This window comes from Hemicordylus capensis, chromosome 2 (genome assembly GCF_027244095.1).
Source record: "Hemicordylus capensis ecotype Gifberg chromosome 2, rHemCap1.1.pri, whole genome shotgun sequence".
Lineage (NCBI taxonomy): Eukaryota > Metazoa > Chordata > Lepidosauria > Squamata > Cordylidae > Hemicordylus > Hemicordylus capensis.
In genome coordinates this window covers 340,000,078-340,020,236 of record NC_069658.1, presented here as the reverse complement: position 1 = coordinate 340,020,236, position 20,159 = coordinate 340,000,078, and the positions used below count along the sequence as shown (strand labels likewise).

General features: G+C 44.6%; 1 protein-coding gene across 2 annotated transcripts in view; it reads right to left on the bottom strand.

Annotated features, from left to right (window-relative positions):
* The window catches only part of GLRA1 (glycine receptor alpha 1), a 128,078-nt gene that overhangs the window by 100,084 nt on the left and 7,835 nt on the right, over positions 1-20,159 (bottom strand). Inside the window, exons 1-2 of one of the 2 annotated variants that reach the window (XM_053289128.1) lie at positions 19,223-19,331; positions 13,041-13,289 (exon numbers count right to left, since the gene is read on the bottom strand). The exons of the other annotated variant lie outside the window; for it this stretch is intronic. The gene's annotated coding sequence lies outside the window, so the exon portion shown is untranslated. Of the gene's footprint in view, positions 1-13,040; positions 13,290-19,222; positions 19,332-20,159 lie in introns of those variants that run through there. 2 annotated transcript variants of the gene reach the window in all.

The window sequence follows — 20,159 nt, the reverse complement described above, 5'->3', positions numbered from 1 at the left end:
AAATGCATCTCAGCAGCTGAAATGACTATCATTGTATCATTCTATGAACTTATATCTATTGGAAGGTGCTGTGTTTGAAGCAGGAAATACAACAAAGGAAAGCTGGGAACCATAGAGAATGGGGAGCGATGGGCCTGCATCTGGGAAAGAAAGGTAGAATAGCATTCTAAACATATGATTGGAAGAATACACTCTAGTTTTCCAAGTGTGTAAAAAAAACCCCCACAGATATATTGAATGCGCATTTAAAAGTATCAACTGAACTGGCCCTGCCCTTTGCCATCTGATAACAAAACTTGTATTTTTTTAAAAAAATGTTCTTTAAAATGTCAACCCCCCCGCCCGCCCCCGCAATTCAGGTACTGTATATGCTGAAACATAATTCCACGTTGTTTTAAATATATATATCCAGTACATCATGTTATTTTTTTTTAAAAAAATAGATCCAGTACTTTAGTCTCTGAATTCACCATAATAACAGGATAAAATTAACAAAGGGTGTTTATTGTTGATTTTGCCCACTGTGGGTTCTGAAGCCAGACAAGTGACTTCCTGGTTCTGAATGTAGCTGCTTGATAAAGAAAGTCTAGGAGCACATTGATACTTGGGGTAACTTGGGGGATACTTTGATACACAGACATTCCCTTCCCCCTCCCATTCATTTATGGGCTTTTATTTCCTCCATCCACGGAGGCAGTATGTAAGGTTGGGTGAAGTGGCAAATAGTCTTAGCAGAAAGGAGGTGGTGATGGCAGGGGCCCTTGCCAGGGCACAGTCGCCCCCAATCCTGTGTTTGGCAGTGCATGTCTGTCTGTCTGTATTTATGTACATTTTATATCCCACTCTTCCTCCAAGGAGCCCAGAGCAGTGTACTACGTACAAGAGAGAAGTGACTGGCCCAGAGCCACCCAGCAAGTATCATGGCTGAATGGGCATTTGAACCTGGGTCTCCCCAGTCCTAGTTCATCATTCTGACCGCTACACCACACTGGCTCACATGCACTCTTTCCTCCTCCCCCTCTGTGGCTGCCCTCCATCCCCTCCCCACATTCCCCCTGCCTCGCATTCTCCTGTCTGCCCTACTGGCCACAGCAGGTGGGGCAGGAGGGTGGGTGCTGGGCAGGTGACAGGCAGCGTGTCCTTGCTGTTGCCTCCACCCATTGCTTGGTAGCGGCGGTGAGGAGGGCAATAAGGAGTACCCTCCCACTTGTACGCCTGCCTTCCACTCCACTGGCACCTGCCCCTTTTGCTGTGAGTGGAGATGATCGTGGAAAGGAGGGCAGGCAAGCAGGCGAAGGTTCCCCATCTCCTTCCCACCCTCCTTGCCACAAAGTGGCAGGTAGAGGCAGTGGCAAGGAGAGCAGGCACACCCTTCCCATTGCCTGCCCTGTGGGACCCTGCTGCCTGATGTGGCCAGGAGGGTGCCCGGGCGGGCAACGCGAGTGGTGGGGGGCACCTGGGCAGAGGGCACCCGGGTAGGCAACAGCTGTGCGGAGGGCACCCAGGGGGGTGTCTGGAGCACCATTCACCCTTGAGCTGGCCCTGGGGAGGAGACTCCTCCCCCCAACCATCTGAGACTGCAAGCGCTTTCTCTCTGTCCCCCAAATGGCTGCCCCACTACTACCTGCGGCCATGTGCTTTCTCCCTGCAGCTGGGAGGAGATGTGCAGTTGGGAGGAGGCAGGCCCCATGTGGCTCTCACACTTCCTCACAACCACCTTCCTGAGATGCCCCACACATGCTTATTTGCCCTCAGCCCCACGCCCCACCCCCAGGGACAGCTCTGGAGGTCTGGAACCTACCAATAAAATGACATGTTTCTATCTTTGGTAGTTTGGTCTGGGAGTTTCATGGCAGTCAGTGAATGAGGTCCAAGCAGATTTATATGATAGATGACTGTAGTTGCATTTAAATTTTGTAAGCTGCTCTGTGTGTGTGTTTTTAACAACAACAAAAGGTGAGGTATAAAAATAAATCAATCAAAATAAAATAAAATAATTTTGCAAAGGAACCAGTGCCTCAGCAGCAGTTGTTTCAGGTTGGGCAGTCCCGTCCCCCCCGAAAAGATTCAGTATGAAGATTCTGCCTCCTGGATATAACTTGAAAGCAATTCTGTGCATCATGTGGGGGTTTTGTTTTGTAGAGAACAGGTCTTCACTGCCACACCAAATAATGTCCCTAAATGGCCTTCAGCTGAACCAGACTGAAGTGTTAGTTGAGGCTGACTACAAAGTCTCTTCTGTATTCAGGAAGCGAATCCCTGCTTGGTAACTCAGCCTGACAATTTACATTCACTCAGTAGTGCCATTGTTACTTGAGTGCCCTTGAGTGAGTTAGTGAGGTAATAAAGAATGTGTTTTGGGGACATGGTACCTGTGAGTGACAGAATTTCTCCCCTCTTCCACAGGCACAAGAGGCCCTCTCCTCCTCCCTTGTATTTCGATCTCCTGTGCCTTTGAAGCTGCATGGCAGGGGAAGTTCAACAGACATTCCCTAGTTCAGTCATAACACTTAGCATTTACATAGCACCCCAGAGAGTTCAAACCAAGGCTGTCCCCAGTGGGGGTGTGGGGCTGGGGGCGAATCAGCATGTGCGGGACCTCCTTAACATTCCATATGATTTCAGAATCATACTGACTGGTGACCTATTGTGTAAATTGTGTGAGTGAGCGAGTGAGTTTCTTTTAAGACTGTAATCTCCTTTGGAGCAGAGCATCATTTCCTTATACATTTTGCTGTGTACACCACTTTGAGCCTTTTACAGAACCATTTGCACAAGTGCATACAAACTGCTAAGGGCCATCTCAAAGCTATCAGAACAAATCTAGTAGGGAAGTGCACAAATGCGATTTGGTGTCCAAATCGCAGCACAGTTCCTTTAAAGCGGAGGGCTTCCACAGCCCCGTTCACACAGAGGAGAGCAGGTCCACCCTGCCTGCTCCTCCTCCGCTCACCGCCATTGCTGTACTCGCAGAGCTCTCCCCAGCGAACAGCGTGTGCCACCATGCAAATGGCTGCTGCGTGATTGTGCTGCAATCTGGATGCCGAATCGCGTTTCAAGCACATCCTTAAAATCTAGTAAGCCTTTCATTTGTAGTTAGGCCTACAAATACATATGTAGGTAGGAGCAGTTATGCCATGCTACCTTAAAAAATAATAATAATGAAGAAGTTTAATGACAATTTCCAGCTGGAATTAAATAAATAGGCAGAACTTTACGAAAAGCTCTGGAACTGAAGATGTGAAAGAATGTGGGCAGTGTTAAATTTGCAATTTAGAGAGCCGGTGTGTAGGGATGTGCATGAACCTGTTTGGAGGCCCTTTTATGGGCCTCCGAACTGGTTTGAAAGACCGGTGGTTCAGCCAGTTCGAAGGTGGGGGGGATACCTTTAAGGGTGGGGGAGGGTGCTCTTACCCCTCCCGTCGCATTTTCCCCACCCCAGCACTGTACTTTAAAGGGGTCCGGTGGGGTGGCAGCCTACCTCCATGCCATTCCGTTGTCGCGTCAGATCAGAAGTGACCGGAAGTACCTGACGCGCATGTGCAGGTCAGGCACACGTCACGCTTGCGCGTTGGGTACTTCCAATCACTGATGAGGCAACAGGTCAGCTGGGAGGGATGCTGTTGCCTCGGTGGACCCTTTTAAAGTGCAGTGCTAGCGGGCAAAACACAGTGGGAGGGGTAAAAGCACCCTCCCCTGCCCTTAAAGGTATCCCCCCTGCCTTTGAGCCATCCTTGCTGGTTCTGTGCACATCCCTACCAGTGTGGTCTAATGGTTAGGGTACTGGAGTAGAGCTGGGAAAGCCCAAGTTCAAATCCCCATTCAGATATGAAATTCACCAGGTGACTCTGGGCCAGCCACTTACCTCTCAGTGTTATCTGCCTCACAGGGTTGTTGTGAGAATAAAGATAACCATGCATCTGCTCTTTGCTCCTTGGAGGAAGAGCAGGATCTAAATGAATCGCTATAGGGCTTTCTTCCAAGTAAACACTGAAGGGAAGCAGAAGAGGCCGGGGAGGGCCATTCCTGACGCCAACGTATTTCCAAGCCATCATCCCTCCCTCCTCACAAGTTAAGAACAACTGAGCAAGCTGCAAGGGGGAGGAGGAGGGGGACAGGGGCAGGGGAGAAGAAATATCTCACAAGTGCTTAAAACTCTCAAGTAAATAATTCTCACAAGGAGGCACAGCTCTGCCTCTTGAGCTGGACAGATAATTTCTCTGCTGCTTTGACTTTCTGTGCTTCTCAACTTAGCTCTGGCTCTTTTGCCGAATCTTTCTCCTGCAATGCAAGTCTAGTCTCACAAAAATGTGAAAGAAAGTTTGGTGGTTGTTAGAAAACTCTTTACCGAAACAACCCAGACTGAGGAAGAGAATTAATACAAAAGGTGGACACCCTAAAGATAATTTTCAGTTGTTATATTCTATGGCCTCCGAAATTGGATTAATTTCAGCATTCTGGCTAGCAGCCACTCTAGATCTGGTGTCCTCAGCAGCATGCTGAGTTTTTAGCCAAAGGTCAACATATCTCTTTCGGCTTGCCACCTCCCCAAAGGTAGCCCATTAACTGTTATGAACAGCAGCAGCTCTCCAAGGTTTCAGGCAGGAGTCTTTCCCTGCTCTACCTGGAGATCCCAGGACTGGATCTGGGATCTTCTGCATGTAAGGCTGCAGATGCTTTTATAATGAGCTGTGGCCCCCTCCCCTAAGGAGCATATCTTACAACGCTCACATGTAGTCTACCAGCCAAATGCAAATCAAGGCAGACTGTGCTTAGCAAAAGGGACAATTCATGTTTGCTATCATAAAACTGGCTCTCCTTCCCAGACCCGCTCTCCTCTGAATTCAAGTGCATCCAACTGAGAGGCAGCATAGTGTAGTAGTTAGAGAGTTGAACTGGAGTGGGGGGATTCGTGAGTTCAGTATCGGGGGAAGATCAGTGGCGGGTGGGGGGACACGTGCAGCCAACCAGACAGGAGAGGAGGTGTGGCACAGATACCATATGGGGTGGGTGAGATCAGTGGGTGGGGAGGGGGCAGGGCAGTGGGGGGTGGGTGAGGTGCAGTCAGCCAGTCATCAGCCAGGAGAGGAAGTGTGAAGTGAGGCAGGCAGCAGGGCCCCAGAGAAGCCTCCAGACAGAGACACCTGGAGGACAGAGGGTTGTTGTTGTTGTTGTTGTTGCTGCTGTTGTCCTCCTCCTCCTCCTTGAAGGCACACAATTCCTTTTAAGAATTCCACCCACTCTTCATTAAAGCCTCCTGCTCTTTGTTGTCTGTCTTCAGGCACCCGGTGGCAGCCTCTGGGGCCCGTTGCAGCTTCCCAGAGGCTGCTGCTGGCTGCCCGAAGACAAAGAGCAGGAGGCTTTCTTAAAAGGAATTGCATGCTGCCCTTGCCATCCCTGGCTGGAACTAGTACTGGCCTTTCTGGCAGCTGCTGCCCTCTTCCCCCTGCGCTCCACCTGGGACCGGAACAAGCACCGGGACTGTGTTCTGGTGCATTCTGGCTCCACTACACTACTGGTTGGAAGAGACAGGGGAGAGCGTGCGCACGTGGCCTGTAGGAGAATGGGGCTGAGGACAAGCGCCCTGGCCACCCCTCCCTAAGGAGAGCCCTGGTTCAAACTATTTTTCATACATACATAATCTCCATATTGCAGGTGAGGGTGCTGCACTGCCAGACAGCCTGATTTTGGGATAGTCCAGAGAGCACCCCTCTATCTATATAACTTTGGATGGCTATACAACCCAAGACTACAGGATCATAGTCCCTATGGTGAACTTTTCACCTGCCTGGGTTTGGCAAGAAACACAGCTGGTTGCTGAGCATGAGCAAAGCATGGGCCAATGTGCCCCAATTTCACAAAGACTGAATGGGACGCCCTCACCCCTCTCTTTCAGAGAGGCGGCAGTAGCCGGTGAGCAGAACCCATTTCAAAAGGAGAATCAGTCAGGGAAGGGACCCTCCTTTTTACTGGATATAACAGTGGGGCACTCCTTGGGAGGCACACAGATGTGGTGCATTTCCTAACCCATTCTGAATTAACAATTTAGCTGACAAGGGCTCAGGGAAATGAGTGCATCAAAACTGGATCTATACACCTGGTGCATCTATACACCTGCATCTATACACCTGGAGGGCATCCTGATAAAGGTCATCCATCAGGCTGACCAAGCCTGTCTCAACCCCATAGCCAGCTCTAAAGCCAGTTTGAAATGGGTCTAGATAATCAGTTTCCTCCAAAACTGCCTGGAGCTAGTCAGTCACCACCCTCTCAATCACCTTGCCCAACCAAGGGAGATTGGAGATTGGCCTGTAACTATCCATCTCTAAGGAGTCCAGGGAAGGCTTCTTAAGGAGCGGTCTAACCAATGCCTCCTTCAGATGGGGTGGGGGCACCCTACTCTTCCTCAGCGATGCATTCATGATATTAACTAGGCCACCTCCAACAATCTCCCTGCTAGATAGAAGCAGCCAAGTTGGGCAAGGATCCAGAGAACAGGTGGTAGGTTGCACCTCCCCAAGCAGCTTGTCCACATCCTCAGGAGTCACAAATTGTCAGTCCAGCAGCTCTATTCAACACGTAGCACACATCTACATAACTTTATCTTTGACTTTGTTGGGCAAATTTACACTCAAAATGAGTAATGCCACACAGCAAATAACTCCTTTGTTGTGCATAGAATCTGCCACCTTCAGGGTGGGTAGAATGGCTTGGGAACTGGCTCAGGTCACTTATAAAGGTCCTTTAGCCAAAGCACATGGCCTCAGAATCTGTTTGGTCACTGTCCTATGGACTTTCATACAAGCTGGTTGTAGACCTTTGCTCCTCACTTCTTTCTCCATCTTTGCAAACAAGATCTCCTGTATTCGGGCTGACTTAGACTCCACTATTTCTGCAAGGTCTATGGAGGAGGTGTTCAGCAATCCTTGCAGTATTAGGTTGGATCAGTTTCAATCAGTGACTCCTGAAGATGTGGACAAGCTGCTTGGGGAGGTGCAACCTACCACCTGTTCTCTGGTTCCTTGCCCAACTTGGCTGCTTCTATCTAGCAGGGAGATTGTTGGAGGTGGCCTAGTTAATATCATGAATGCATCACTGAGGAAGAGTAGGGTGCCCCCCTGTCTGAAGGAGGCATTGGTTAGAACGCTCCTTAAGAAGCCTTCCCTGGACTCCTTAGCGATGGATAGTTACAGGCCAATCTCCAATCTCCCTTGGTTGGGCAAGGTGATTGAGAGGGTGGTGACCAACTAGCTCCAGGCAGTTTTGGAGGAAACTGATGATCTAGACCCATTTCAAACTGGCTTTAGAGCTGGCTATGGGGTTGAGACAGGCTTGGTCAGCCTGATGGATGACCTTTATCGGGGAACTGACAAAGGGAGTGTGACTCTGCTGGTTCTTCTGGACCTCTCGGCATCATTCGATACCATTGACCATGGTATCCTTCTGGATCACCTGGGGGAGTTGGGAATAGGGAGCACTGCTTTGCAGTGGTTCCGTTCCTATCTCTTGGGTAGATTCCAAATGGTGGAGCTTGGTGACAGTTGCTCCTCAAAACGGGAGCTGTTATATGGAGTCCCTCAGGGCTCCATTCTGTCACCAATGCTTTTCAATATCTACATGAAACCGCTGCGTGAGGTCATCAGGAGGTTTGTCATCAGTATGTTGATGACACCTAACTCTACTTCTCCTTTTCATCTTTGGGATATGACACTAATTCTCTAAATGCCTGCCTACAGACAGTATGGGCTGGATGAGGGATAACAAATTGAAGCTGAATCCAAGCAAGACAGAGGTGCTCATTGGGGGGGCTCAGGCCTCACCTTGGTATCTCAGGTGGAGTCCGTGGCCAGGAGTGCTTTCTATCAGCTCTGGCTGATTCAACAGCTGCACGCATTCCTTGAAGAGGATGACCTCAAAACCGTGGTGCATCAGCTGTTAACCTCCCGGCTTGACTATTGCAATGTACTTATGTGGGGCTGCCTTTGTACGTAGTTTGGAGACGTCAGTTAGTTCAAAATGCGGCAGCCAGATTGGTCTCTGGGGCAACCCGGAGAGACCATATTATGCCTGTCTTGAAACAGTTGGATTCCGATATGTTTCTGGGCAAAATACAAAGTGTTGGTTATTACCTTTAAAGCCCTGAACGGCTTAGGTCTGAGTTATCTTAGAGAGTATCTTCTTCTGCATGATCCCCACTGCACGTTAAAGTCATCTGAGGAGGTCTGTCTCCAGTTACTACCAGTTTGTCTGGTGACAATTCAGAGGCGGGCCTTCTCTGTAGCTGCTCCTGGGCTATGGAATGCACTCCCGGAAGAAATCTGTAATTTGATTTCATTACTGTCTTTCAGGAGAGCCCTTAAAACCTATCTCGCCTTCCAAGGTTTTAAAACTGCTGTAAACTGTTTTAAATGGTTTTAAATGGTTGGCCTGGTTTTCCAGGGTTTTTAGCTGTTTGAATGTTTAATTGGTTTTATTCTGTTTTTATAGTTTGATTTTAATTGTTAACTGGTTTTAATTGTTTTTATTCTGTTGTAAATCATCCTGAGCCATTTTGGAAGGGCGATATATAAATCGAATAAACAAACAAACAAACAAACCAATAATAAAATGTCATTGTATCTGCCATATCATAGTATGCCATCGTATGTATGCCTGCTGCTAACTTGGCAAAGAGGAACCTTTTAACGTGGTGATTCTCTTTATTTAGCAGGAGGAGAGTAACTGGCCCTATCCATCCCCAGCACAGTACCTCCAGTAATTATTGCTGGTGTCTGTCTTATGTTTCTTGTTAGATTGTGAGCCCTTTGGGGACAGGGATCTATCTTATTTATTTATTATTTCTCTGTGTAAACTGCCCTGAGCCATTTTTGGAAGGGCAGTATAGAAATTGAATAAATACATAAATAAATGCATAAATAAAACCAGTTATTGCAGTTGTTTGACTGTGGCAGGTTGAATTATTTATCTTTCAGCTGAACAGGGCACAAGTCACTCAGACAAATGTTTTCTTCTGCTAGTACCAGATTAATCAGGCACCCCCCCCCAAGAATACCCTCTTCTTCCAGGCAAATGAAATGAATGTGTGCATATGAACCTTAGTTGTATTAAACAGTTCTGCAAGTTGTGAACATATTAACACCTCCTCCATTAATTTGTCAGCAGCATGCAGTTTAGGGTTGCCAGGTTCAGATGGTGAAAAAAGTCGATATCCATCACCAAAGAAGTGGAAATAGAGGATGCCTTTCACCAAAAATGTCTCTGAAAAGTCTCCATTTTGCATACAATGTTCATATGTTTATTGGTATTATATATGCATATTTTGATTTTAAAAATGGATAATCTGAGAATAAATACAGCTCACCACTCTGAAGCTGATGACCAGGTGAGTGGTATGCCTGCTCATTCTGCTGTGCCGAGTTCTCAAGGCCCCTGCTTCTTAACCATAAATCCATCTCCTGGTTAGGTTTACCCCACACACAGTCGTCTGTCCTCCTCCCCCACTGGTCACCCAGCCTGCTCTCACCCAGGCCAGCAACTTCACTTCTTGGCTCGAGGCAGGGCAGCCAGCTAGCTACCAAACCAGCCTCTTTGCATGCTGGTGCAGTGGTGCATGCATGGTAGGGGTATGTGCAGACTGTTTTCAGACCCAATCTGGACCCACATCATGCGTCCACGAACTGGTTCAATCAAACCAACTGGTGGGCCAGTTGGTTTGACTGAAACAGCTCAAACCAGTTTGACAGTTCGAGCAGCTATGTAAAGGGGAATCCGGTGAGGATTCCCCTTTGCTTGTAAAGAGGATAGGGAAATCCTTTACAAAGAGGGCTTGACAAGCCAGCCTTTACAACTCTGGTGGTGAGGGCACCTCTGGATGGTGGGTGGCGGCAAAAGGCACCTGTAGAAGAAAAGGTTAAGGTGCTTACTGACAGCAGTGCCTCCCCCCACCAGCAGCCTCATGGAGGCAGTGCGGATCTGGCAGGACTCACCTAACCTCTGCTCGAATCCAGCCCAGTTCACAGTGGACTGGTTCACATTGAACCATTCATGCATACCCCTAATGCACAGTTTCCTACTTGCTTGCTGATCTCTATGACTGCAAACATTTATATATGGCTTTTCAACAGAAGGTTTCACAGAAGTGGTTATCAAAGAAAAATAAATAATAAGATGTTCCCCTGTTCCCAAAGGGTTCACAATCTAAAAAGAAATGCAAGGCAAGACCTGCATCAGCCACTGAAGTAATGCTGTGCTGGGGTTGGATAGGGGGCCAGTTGCTCTCCTCATATGGAAGAGATTCACCTCTTTAGAAGGTGCCTTTGTACTCAGTTAGCTAACTGCTGACTTCTCACTGCCACCACCACCGCCACCACATGAAAGAAGCAAGCTGTACCTGCTGGGCCCAGCTATCTGTGCCCCTACATTATGTGACTCTGCAACCTGCGACTGAAGCAGAAACTCCACTCCAGTTTCCCCACTTGATGGATGGCCAGTAGGAAGGGGAAGAAAACCGAGGAAGAAAAGCTGCTCATGAGAGCAAAGTTTTCTGAGTTTTTTTTTTTAAATTCCAGCTGCTCCCCAGAACACATGCAAAAAAAAAGTTGTTTGGTCCCCACAATAGTCTCTATTCCTCCTGATGAGAAAAAAAAAGTCATTTGGTTTCCAAAATAGTCACATTTCCTCTAGCAAAGTCCCCGATTGGCAACTCTAGTTCTGTTTTTAAGCCTTGCTGATGGTCATAATTGAGTCTGTGGTCGAATACAGCAACAAACGAATGTGCCTAAAGCTCTGTTCTTAAGTATATTGAGGGCTTGTTCACATCAAGAAGTGGCTCCTCAGTGAGCACTTCAAAAGCACACAGAACCTCTGATAAACTTGTGGGCTAGGAGGGATTCATGTAGAGCCATTGTTTGTGAGAACTGGTGTCCTTATGTGGAGGCCGCACATGTTACAACCACAATTTATGCAATCACAGTGGCCCCAACATTCTAACAGAGCTTTTGTTTGAAGTCTCTTGGCTGTTAATGTAGTGGCAGAACTGAATACTCCCAATGTGCTTGTGAATAAATTGTCAGTTAAAAGTATTAGATGGAAGCAAGATCTATGTGGAATTAGACCTTACTGACTGCAGTAGATCTGTTTAGGATCAGCACAAGGTATATCATATCACTAATCCATATAAATAAAACCTTGGAGATTCAATGTCCAGACATTGGGCCAGTTCAGATGATACTGGCTACAGCACACACAGAGGGGAAGAGGGCGTGCCAAGAGTGCCCCTATTGGGATGTCCAACACTCATGTCTCAATGACCTCCCAGTGCGTCTTTTGTTCAGATGTGAGAGCTGTTCATCCAAATGGCCCCTAAACATGCACTACAAATACTTGTTTAAACAAGTATTTAATATATTTGGATGAACAGCCTACACACACAATCAAGGGATGCACGAGGAGGATGTTGACACATCGGTGGAGGACATCCTGATGGGGGCACATGGAAATGTGTGCTGCGGTACTGTTTGAACCATCCCCTTATGATGTTTGAATCAAAGATATGGAGCCATCAAGAACATCAGATGCAGTTGCTAGATTAAATCTTCATTGTATGTCCAGCATATTCCCAAAATTGCTTTCTCTGGAGACCCAAATCTTCCATAAAGCAGCATATTATTCCTAGAGGGCTGGATCGGACAAAGATAGTGGCTGACATTCTGACAAAATTTTCCAATAGTACTACTCAGGGAGTAGTCTAAAGGACTTCTTCCTCTAGTCCATTTAGTTAGGATGTCAGCTGGAGCCTTGTTTACATAATGCAGCAGAATAAGATGATAGGTTTGGGGGATGGTAGAATGGACTATACCACTTGAGACTGCAGATTGAGCAATATGATTTCTGAAAGTTCTCCTGTGCTATAAACTGCTAGCAAACAGAAAACTTGCACAGCAGGCCAAGGGCTGAGAGAGAGAACCTTTCCTGCTGTGGTGCTGGTGTTCTAGGGAGTTTTATTAATGGGGCAACTCTCAGAGTAGAACCAAGGAAGACCCTGCCTGAAGCCCTGCAGAGCGGCTGCCAGTCAGTGTAACCACCTCTGAGTTAGAGGGACTGGTCTAAGGCAATTTCAGAGGAGTGTTCAAAGTGACACCCCCCCCCATCATCTGTGGCTTGAAACAGTACAGCCCATTCTACCACCTCAGCATTTTAGCGCTTCATTCAGCTGGATGTATAGACCAGGCCAAACTATGTAAAGAATAGCCTAAACAGAAAGCTAATTGCAATGGAAGGAAGTTCCAGACTAAAAAGATCCAGGACATGTTCATTGAGACATTTCAGAAAACAGTTTATGGGATATGAGGATGACCACAGAAAGTGCCACCATTGTAACAGGGATCACAGCTCTCTTGGCGAAAGGCTGATGTCATATTTGTCTGTAAAGCTACCCTGGACCTGTTTCAAACAACCCTGCATTAAATCTACAGTATGAACTAATGCCTCTGTGGTAACGTCTCTGAGGAATGGCAGCAGAATGGAACAAACATCAGGAGCAAGCTTCATAGCCATAGCTGAGTGGGCTAAGCCCGAGACTGTGTGCAACTCCCAAGTCCACCCCCCGCCCCTCAGGAATAGGCATTCAGTTTTCAAAAGGTATCACAATATCACCCCTCTAGTATTTTAATAGAAGAAACATGCCCATGGGTTAATCCCTCCATTTTCTCAAGGTAACATCTGGGACACTGAATCTGCTAACTGAATCTGAATTACTCTTCAAACATTGGGAATGGCTTTGGCTGGCCTCCACTTCAAATACATAATATAAGCTTCATTCTGGCACAAAAGCCAATTTGTGAGAAGGAATGGGAGTGCGTCAGTTAGCCACAAGCACTGAATGAACGGAGGCCTGAGGGCATGACTAGTAAGTGCATTGGTGCAGGGTGTGTGGCTAACTGGTATAATTCTGTTTGCCTTCCTCTACACACAATTCCCAAATAAGCCTATAATCTCTTCCTAATCCACACATATTTTCTGTTTCTTTCCTCACCTCTTACCTTATCCTTGCTTTTCTCTCTTCCTCCGTATACCTACTTTAGACTGTTCAGCACTCCAAACTCTTCCCTTTGACCCAGATTTCTCCTACAGGTCTATGAACACTTCATCCTCAGACGTCAATAGCCTTGTTCCCTTGTGACTCCTTTCTCTACCCCTAGAAGACAGGGCTAGTGTGTGCCCTTAAACCTCCTCTAGAGAGAAGTCCTAAATTCTGTATTAGCTCTTCTTCATATCTGTTCTGGCTCCCACTGCATAAAAACAATTAGAAAGTAATTTAAAATGCCTGGGAAAATCCTCATACAGCACAGCTTTTTTTTTTTTTTTAAAGTTAAATATTAAAATGGATAGCACAATCAATATTTGTATATAATTCAATTAAAAAAACAAGCCAAGCTCATTTTCTGAATGCTTTTCTGTGTGACGTGTGCTGCCTCTGAATTGGTAGCTTCTGCAGGTTTTGTAGAAGCTTTTAATGAGAATGTAAGAGAAGATGTGGCTAAAATTTCACATTTCTCTCCCCCATCTCTAGCATGCGGACACATGTACGTGGACATATGTACCAGTGTGTTATACTTCTTTGTCGTCAAGGCAGAATACAAAATAGGACAAAATTATATTATGTTACGGAGCTAGAAACTGAACATAAAGTGGGCACACCCATGGTTTATGCATACCGTTGCTAGACATGAAAGAAAGAATAAACCCTGGCAATCTATGCACAAATAGACTGTTTTTTCACAATGTATTATGCAGCATTACTCTGAGCAATTTGTTTGAACAATTTGCTTGCTTAACCTCATGCATGGTTGAATTAGAGCGTGGTCAGAATGATGCTAGTGTAGCTCAATGAAGGTGTAAATCTGGACTGAATCTAACTGTAACTGATATTCACTATATACATGAGAGTTGGCAATAGCCTTTGGTTTTACAATTTGGCTATTTAACTTGAGGTCATAAAACTCATGGTCATAGCTCCAGAAGCCCCTGCTTCAGCCTGTGATGTGTCAACCAAGATGGCTGCCATTATATGTATACATCTTTTAAAATCTCCCAGAAGGGCATGTGCGAGTGTTACATTGTCACTACATATGCATAGTATGCAAAACAGAGGGGCAATTCACTCTTAGATGGCAGGTGGGAAACTACCCCCATGGGAAATATTAAATGTTGCAACAGAAGACCATTTCCAAGCCCCTGCTGAAAAGAGTAGAGTGGAAATTTGCTTCAGACTGCAGCAAACCGCACGTGCCAGTGGCACATCCCATCACCCGCATCTCTGTACTGCACAAGCTTCTTCCAAACCTATAAAACAGCCAATTAGACTGATTAAACCAAGGAAAGTCACAGTAGGCTGAAACTGCAGCTGGGCCTGGACAACCAAAAGGAGGCTTAGGATCACAGAGCAATAGAAAATGCAGCTCCTTGGTGAAAGAAAGCCTCGTGCTAGGAACGGTTTCGATGAGCCAAAGCCCGACTGCAGACACACTTGGTCAGAGAGGGAGTGTTGCTCTGTACAAAGCCCAATGCATTATGCACACAGTGAGTAACTTCACTACCACATCACCTTAATGGACTGCTGTCTCATGGTCAGTGTTCCTCTTTAAAGAACATAGCCATATTGGAAGGGAACTACTGTAATTATCTTGATAGAATCCAAGCGACAACAGAATGAATTAGAAACTGGCTTCCCACCCTTGATTAGATCACATCATTCCACCCCCCCCCGAATGGTTAATATTTCAGTTTAGGCTGGCATTCTTTCCTTTGGCAATACTAAGAGGCTGGATTTGCTTTAGCTTTTCTTCTTTGTAAGTGGCTGCAGAGCAGCAAGGCTCATTATATCTTATCTTAGAAGCATAATAGTAGCTGCTATTAATTGATTGATTGATTAATTAATTAATTAATATACTCAAGGGGAAAAAATGAATGTTTTCCATCAGGTGTACTGTTCCAACATCATACAGGGAACAGAAAATGTCTACTGCAGCACAGTGCATACCTTTAATACCAGGTGAGTTGGTCACATTGGCATTGCTCAGTGCAGGAGATAGATCACTTGTACAATGCCATATATCTATACTGTGGTCCCTGCAACGTATGGAGCAAGCACTGGCCTACCAGTATCTAGAGCAGTATAACTATGATACTGTAACATGGATGGGTTCAGATGGCGAGCCACATTTGTATACATTCATGTTGGAGCTAACTAGTGTAGTGCATGAATTATGGCAATTCCCAGATCAGATCTCAGTTCAGTTGTTCAGTCACTAACGGCTTAGGTAAGCCACTGTCTCTCATTCTTAGTTGGCCACCTGCAAATGGGAGATAATAATACTAGCCTACATTACAGTGTTTTTGCAAGAATTACTGAGATTTAAAAATGGAAAGTGCTCTGAGCACGTAGGACAAGTATTATATAGTAAGTATTTCTTATTCATAGGCCTACGTAGACTTTAGAGACATTTTGCTTCATCACAGGGCAAGCCCTGACCCTGCAAAGATGTTCATGTTTTGAGACTTAGTAGTCTCATACAAATCAATAAGAATACTCTTGAATTTATAGTTGCAATGTTAAATGCACTCTAATAATTGGGACCTCTGAGCGAGTCTTTATAGGATTTTGGTATATAAGCCACATGTTATTCCATTTATTTATTTGCAGGACCTGTGCCCAAGGGATACTAGGCGTGTGCATCTCAGACAGGAACTCTGGGAACCAGAATGGCAGCCCCTTTAAAACACTGAGAATATTCTCATTGATTGCAACATATTTGGCAATGTCTTTTGATTTCCCCATTTCTTATGTTATATAATTCTGTCTGTTTTTCTTCATCTTAATAATATGTTGTATTTGTGTGAATACGGCATACACGGGAACTATCTGCAATACTTTTTTTTTAAAGAACACAGTCTCTGTGAAAGAACTGTTATCATTTGGTAAAGCTGGATAAAAGATTGCAGCTATGGTTTTCTATAAACAGTGGCTCTTTTATCTATCTCTTCATATATATTTCCTGAACTGAAATGTAACATCTAGCACTTGGAATCTGTTGTTGTCTTTGATTTTATGAAATTGCATAGCAGACTTTTTTTTTTAAGATAACCAATTCAGTCCTTTACTTATCTATAAAATCACACATATAGTGATGCTTCTGTAATAAGAATGCTTTGAAAAGAAATTTAAAATAAAGGTGATATATATACGGAAAGCACTTCTATCGGTATTGGAATGTGCAAACTATTATTTCACACACAGAAATCTTTATAAGGTAGCGATTTGATGAAGAGTTTTGTCTAACTTGTATGCTGCACATTCCAGCACCAGCAGAAATTAGTCCAGCAAATGATATAACTTTGTCTATTTCACGTCTTATTTTCAAGTTGAGAATTGTTATTTTAACAATTCTGTAGAATCACACATACACAGGGATGGACTAAAGATGAGTTTGCACATGCATGTTTGGTCCCAGAAATACTGAGTGATGACACAAATCAAAACACAAATGAAGAGATTTCACAACACTTCAAATGTAGTGGCAGTTCACACATTCCGCAGAAGGACAAAAAGTGATGTCATAAAGTTATGAGAGATACTGAATGATATCTATACTTGTGTGCATCGGCCCTAATATCTCTATGCTAAACAAAGGAAGTGCAATTCAGAGCATTAAAGTAAATATAAATATTGCCATTTATTTCAGATTGCAAACTGAAATAAAGGACACATTTTCAAGTAGGTGGCAGTTTTAATCACGGTTTTTTTTAGATGTCCCACTGAAATTAGTGTGACTAGCTGCTTTGAATTAAAGATTCTTAGGACTGAGATCGAAATATATTTAGAATGGGCTATAAGTCCATTATAAAGATGATATTTTAAAAAGTGTTTTATGAATCTAAGCACAGTTTTGCATTTGGTTTTATTCTCAAAGAATAGCATGGCAATAAATCTGTTTGCCAAACAATCTTAGAATAACATTTCAAGCAGGTAAAGCAAGCCTACAGAGGAATGAATTAACTCTCAGAAATATTCACAGTTATCCACAGTACTGGGTCCCTTGTAAAACCCCACTGAATTAGCATAGGTTTGGAAATGAAAACACAAAATTTTTGCACTTTCAGAAGGATTTTGTGGCACATGTGAGCCGGTTATACCTTTAGTGTAATTCCCTGATCTTCACTGATGTCTGAGCACTTGCCTTAAAAATAGTGCTTAGAAGCTCCAAGATATAGCTATAGCTTTTGTTCTGCACACCATACTGGCACTCTTGTATGATGTCTGAGATCTGGCTTGTTCGCTGCCAATGGGCTCTTTCTGCGCCTGTCAGCACCTGGGAGCCAACGCAGCCGTGGGACAGTGAGCTGCATTTGACTCAGTCTCACTCTTCACTAGCACCACTGACTGGCTAATTTTTAATCCCCTTGACTTCAAAGGTGACTGTGATAGACTGAGTGGAGCAAAGAGGAATGGAGTAGTTGATTTTCAGAAGACAGTCATGGCCTTATGGGATCTGAGGGCAAGTAGTGGGTGGAAAAGAGTGGTTTTCTTTTCTAAGGCAGAAGGAATGTAGAAATTGCCCCTCTTCTATAGGATCAAATTGTGAGTGTTTCTTCTACAAATGGCTTGTGTCTATATGTAATATGCACTATTTGCGAAATTCTCCCTTATAGAGTCCCTTAAGGTTTCTTAGGCTGATGCTATTATAATCTTAATCCCACGTGACACTAAGCTTAAAAAAAAATCACAAAAGGAGTTGTGGCATTGTGTATCTTCTGTATGGCAGGATTTTCTTTTGGCTTGGAAACCCACCCAGTATTTATTGAAAACACTGGTGTAAATGTTTTGTGATATAAGACTGATATGATAAATATGATAATGAAATAAAAGGCAAGATTTTAAATGTCCAAATATCTGATTTTCATGCCCAACTTTGAACTTTTGGCAAAAAGGTTGTGAGATTTGGAAAGGGACTCTTGACTGAATAGTTTTCATCCCATCCTATGGAACCTCAAATTTTATATCAAATTTTAGGAGCCAAATACACCAATGTCTGAAGGAAGTCAAAGTCCCCCAAATTTGAACTGAGAAAGTGTTATCCTTAACTTTCTGTTTAGAATATCTGATATCAAAATTAACAGCATTATATTCTACAATGAAATCAGGTTTTTTCCATATGTTGTGCGGGTCCGTTCTTTTTCTTGAGGCTTTTAATAAATCAGAGGTGTTTTAATAATACAGTACTGGCAAAAAAATTACCTACACCTTAATCAATTGGGATATTAATAAGAAAAAAATGATGGCCTTGGTTGGTGGGAGGCAACAATAGAAATTTCCCTCTAAGCGTCTGCTGAAATGGCCTTGAATTATAGACTTCAATTGATTTGGGGGGGCTATGATAGCATATGTTTCATTGGAATCCATGTTGCTAATGAAAACAAACGTGAAGGAGAGTTTGTCTTGGGAGAGATCTATCTGATTTTGGTGTATCTTGGGCTGCTGCCGCCAGCTTGAGTCTGAAGGCGATGTACAATGATTGATGGCACTGCAAGAACCGCTGTACCGTACATGCAACAATCTTCATATCGGCAAACCCTTGCTGAAGCTCTCTCCCTTTCCCTGGAACAAAGGGATGCTGTGTACATCTCAGCGTTCTGAAGGTTGTTCTACAAATCTAGCATTTCCTTTATTTAAAGGAATATGTATAGAATGGTATGTGAGAGAAGGATTGTGTGAAGACATGTCTCAAAGAGAGAGGTCTTCTGTTGTAACGAAGAAGCTTTTCTGTGTCAATCAAGATTTCTTACGGTTTATTTTGTGCTGATCCAACCAAGACGTATTTACTAGCATATTTACATGATGAGATGCCATAGGCAAATAAGTAGCTTATATAGTGCAAGATAGCAAATGAATGTTGTTATACTGTACGTGATACATTTTGCTCTGTGTAACTGAAGAGCACATCTCCTTCCCTCCCTCTATATTGGTACTATGCAACACTATGTCAAGGTGGTAGTTTTGGAAGGAAATGCACAGTGGCTGACATCCTGGCTAAATTTACTAGAGGAATTCCTGCTGAAATCTAGCAGTCCTATTATATAGAATAACTCCTGAGGAATACTATTGAGTAATTTAGTCAGGATGTCAGCCACTGAGAGGCAGGGGAGGAACCCTCAAAAAGCTTACCTTCCCTACAGACTATTCTTGCAGTTGGTCTGGGTACGCAGATTGTGCGCCCAGACGTGCAGCCACCTCCTCAGGCTGCATGGAGGGTCATGGGCCAGGAAGTGTTTCCCTGGCCCCCGGAACTCCCATAATGCACTATGAGTGTGCGCAGTGGATTATGGGGATTCCCCCGACACTGACCAGGAACTGTGCAGTCTACCAGCCCCAGCTGCAAGCAGCCAGGGCTGGCAGAAGATGGGGGTGGGGAGAGGGGGAAACAGTGCTAAAGGACCGCTAGCTCTCTTAACCCTGTTTAAAAGGGTGACTGGCTTTGCGAGTTTGCTGCCGAGGCACTGCTGGGATCAGGTGCAATCCCGGTGCTTCTTACATGTGAGCTTTGTTAGCCTGGTTTCGCTCGCTTGTGAGAACAGCCTCACTGTCTCTTGGGCTGCCCCAAATATATGGGCTTGGTTATATGAGTGTCTGGCAATATGAGTGCTATGATATTGCACAGTCAATACAATCATGTGTGGTTTGACTTATTTGCTCTAGCTAACTTGTCATTTTGAATCCACATTAAAAAAAGATCCTTGCAGATTGTCATTTCCTTTGCCAGTGAAGCACCTTATTTACTCATGGTCTTTGCTCATAGTATAGTAGATAATGGTGATTAATATATTTGATTGATTGATTGATATCCCACTTTTCCTCCAAGGAGTTCAGAGCAGTGTACAGTACATGGTTATGTTTATCACCACAACAACCCTGTGGGGTAGCTTAGGCTGAGAGATCAGTGACTAGCCCAGAGTCACCCAGTGAGTTTCTTGGTTGAATGGGGATTTGAACTCAGTTCTCCCTCCTAGTCCTATGTGCCAAATGTGGGTTTGTTAAGTTTGGAGAAGTTTGCTTTAGGGAAGAGAGGATTGGTAGAAATGATACCTGGGTAAGTACCTAGGTC